Source organism: Aquarana catesbeiana, linkage group LG09 (assembly GCF_042186555.1).
Source record: "Aquarana catesbeiana isolate 2022-GZ linkage group LG09, ASM4218655v1, whole genome shotgun sequence".
Lineage (NCBI taxonomy): Eukaryota > Metazoa > Chordata > Amphibia > Anura > Ranidae > Aquarana > Aquarana catesbeiana.
The window spans coordinates 130,899,656-130,902,776 of record NC_133332.1 but is presented as its reverse complement, the minus strand read 5'-3'; the positions used below and the strand labels follow the sequence as shown (position 1 = coordinate 130,902,776).

General features: G+C 45.1%; 1 pseudogene; it reads right to left on the bottom strand.

Moving 5' to 3' along the window:
- Positions 1–388: 388 nt before the first annotated feature.
- LOC141109174 (5S ribosomal RNA) lies at positions 389–507 on the bottom strand (annotated as a pseudogene).
- Positions 508–3,121: the final 2,614 nt, after the last annotated feature.

Here is a 3,121-nt window from a genome sequence, read left to right as displayed (position 1 = left end):
CTGGCGATAGGCAAAGTACATTGATTTCTGCCCAAGATAGGATATGATTCACCTTTCTCTGGGCAGCACAACTTCTTGTGCCCCCTTGGTGATTAATATAGGCCATTGCTGTAGCATTGTCGGATTGAATCATGGCAGGACAATACCGTAAACTGAACATTCAGGCCCTCAGAACCAAGAGCTCTGCCTGAATTTCTAAAATGTCACTGGGCAAGGCTATTTCTGATCTGGGCCACTTCTCTTGGACAGTTGCCTCTTCCTGGACCGTTCCCCAAGCTAAACAAAAAAGGTTGGCATATGTTGTTACCACTTCCCAGGTAACTGAAGGAAGGATTTTCCCCTTTTGGATTTTTGGATATTAACCATAAACCGAGGCTCCGGCGCACCCAGCCTACAGCACCTGGTATTTCAAGGTGGTCTCTCAACCGGGTACTAACCAGGCCCGACCCTGCTTAGCCTCCAAGATTAGACGAGATCGGGCGCTATCAGGGTGATGTGGCCATAGGCTTTGGAGTCAGACACATTGGGAATGTGGAGCTTGAACCCTTTGTTCCAAGCAGATAGGATACTGTTTTGTAGCAGTCTCAAATGAAACTGAGCATAAGGAATGGCCTTGAATGAAGCCACCATCTTTGGCAACAACCTCATGCAAAGTTGAATAGAAGAAATTCATCTTGCTTCAACCACCTAAATCAGTTCCTTTATGGCCCTGATCTTTATCTGGGGTAAAAATACCCTTTTCTAGGTGTACCTATGATCAGACCCAAGTATTTTAGCCTTCTTCATGGTTTTAAAGAAGATTTCTCCTAGGTTAAGAATCTGTCCTAGATATTCCAGGTAGTTGAATGTGATGATCATACTTTGGTCTAAGCGGGTTACCGACTGGTCTATCAAGAACAGATCGACTAGATAAACCATAATCGTTATACCTTGGGCCCTTAATCTGGCTAGAAGAGGGGCCAGAACCTTTGTAAACACTCAAGCTGGACCCGAAGACAGAGCTACACACTGAAAATTAAGATTTTCCACCTTGAAAGGTAGATATTACTAGTGAGCGAGGAAATAGGCATATTGAGGTATGCATCTATGATGTCGATTGACTCCAGAAGTTCTCCTCCTTGTAAGATGGAGATAACTGATTTGGATTGACTCCATACGAAAAAAGAGTTGCCCAGAACTGTCCGGGGGGAAGCCAGCCAAAGGTACTCAAGAAATGCAGAGCATTAGGTTGCAGGAGACTCCAACAGGACCCAAGGTTCCCATATACGGTTATGTTTATTAAGAGTATCATTTAATGAGGCCGTGAGATATTCCATTCTTTTAACATCTCTGATCCTGGAGTGCAGCTCGGACAGTGAGGGGGGTTCCCTCTTATTCCACCTTAGGGGCCACCAGACACCGTGCTGCAGTAAGCACATGGGCTAAGAGTTTTTTTGATATTTTAGAGAAGGTGGCAGGTGGGAGGCCCAAAAGAACGATCTTCGGGTCGAGAAGCACCCCAGTACCAAAGATGGATTGGAGCAGGGATTGCACCATACACCAATAGGGGATGATTAGAGGGCAGGTCCAATAAACATGAAATAACGTCCCCCTATCTTTGTAACATCGCCAACATCGGGGATCCGCCGAGGGGTATATGGAGTGGAGCAGGTCAGGGGTCTGATACCAATGGAATAGAATCTTATATTGATTCTCTTTATAGAGCGTACATATGGAGCTCTTAGAGGCCTGAATCCATATGGACTGCCAAGTCGTCAAGGGTATATTTGTGCCCAGGGCCCGCTCCTACTTATCCATATAGGTATGTCGCGGTCCATCTGGCGATAAATCTGTGATCAGAAGCTGATAGGTGCAGGAAATCATGCCCTTAGGGGACGAACCTTCTAAACATAGCTTTTCGAAGTCGGTTAGGGGAGAGAATCGCAAATTCGGCACTAGAGATTGTGCGTAATGTCGCATTTGTAAATAACTGAAAAAAGCCTGTTTGGGAATGTCAAAGGCGTCTTGCAGTTCTCGGAAGGATCTTAGTAATCTGGTTTTAGGATCAATTAACTGACCATAGCGGAATAAGGCCTTATCCATCCAGAAATTAGACATCTGTGAGGTTAAGCTGTCAGGGATGTTGGGTGTAAATAGGAATGAGGTGACTGGGGAAGAGGAGGTGGAAAGCGGATATGCCAATTTGGCACGTTGCCATAGTGTGCGCAAAAGGGCCATTGGTCCCAGCAGTTGTACGCTGCCAGGTGGTATATCAGAACTCCAAAGCATGGAATTCGGATGAACGGGGGCTAACCATAACTTTTCAATTTGTGTCCATCGATTATAGACATGGAGAGTACACTAAGAGGCTTCAGGTCGTAACTGGGCAGCTAGATAATACTTAGCTATGTTAGGAAATGCCAGGCCGCCTTGATTACGAGGAGCATATAGAACCGATCTAGCAATTCGGTGTCTTTTATAGTTCCAGAAAAAAATGTATCAGGTCGCCCTGGAGTCTCTTTAGGTGTGAGGATGGAATGGGAATAGGGAGCGTCTCAAAAAGATATAAGTTTAGGTAATATCGTCATCCTTAAGGTCGCAAGGCGGCCGAAAAGGGATAGTTTCAAAGACTTCCATTTGGTCAGGGAGGCTCTAATAGAAGTAAACAGTTGAGGAAAGTTAGTTTTATATAGAGTGTCGTATGTGGGTGTGATATGGACCCTGAGGTATTTTAGGGAAGAGGACTGCCATGAGTAGTTAAATGTCTGCGATAGGGCTGATAGCGTTTGATGGGATAAATTGAGGGGAAGGACTTCCGTTTTTGAACTATTAATTTTATAACCTGAAAGGGCGTTATACCGATCCAACTCAACCTGTAAATTTGGGAGAGAGATATGAGGTTACGTGAGAGTGAGAAGGACATCGTCCGCGAATAAGGAAATCTTAAAATCTCTAATACGGACTGGAATACCATGAATACCTGGGTTCTTTCTGATATGGGCAGCTAAAGGTTCAATACATAGGGCATACAGTAGAGGGGAAAGTGGGCAGCCTTGGTGAGTCCCGTTAGAGATCTGAAAAGTAGAGGAGGTGGCGAATTGAGTACGAACCTGGGCCGAAGGGGATGAATATAGATGGGAGA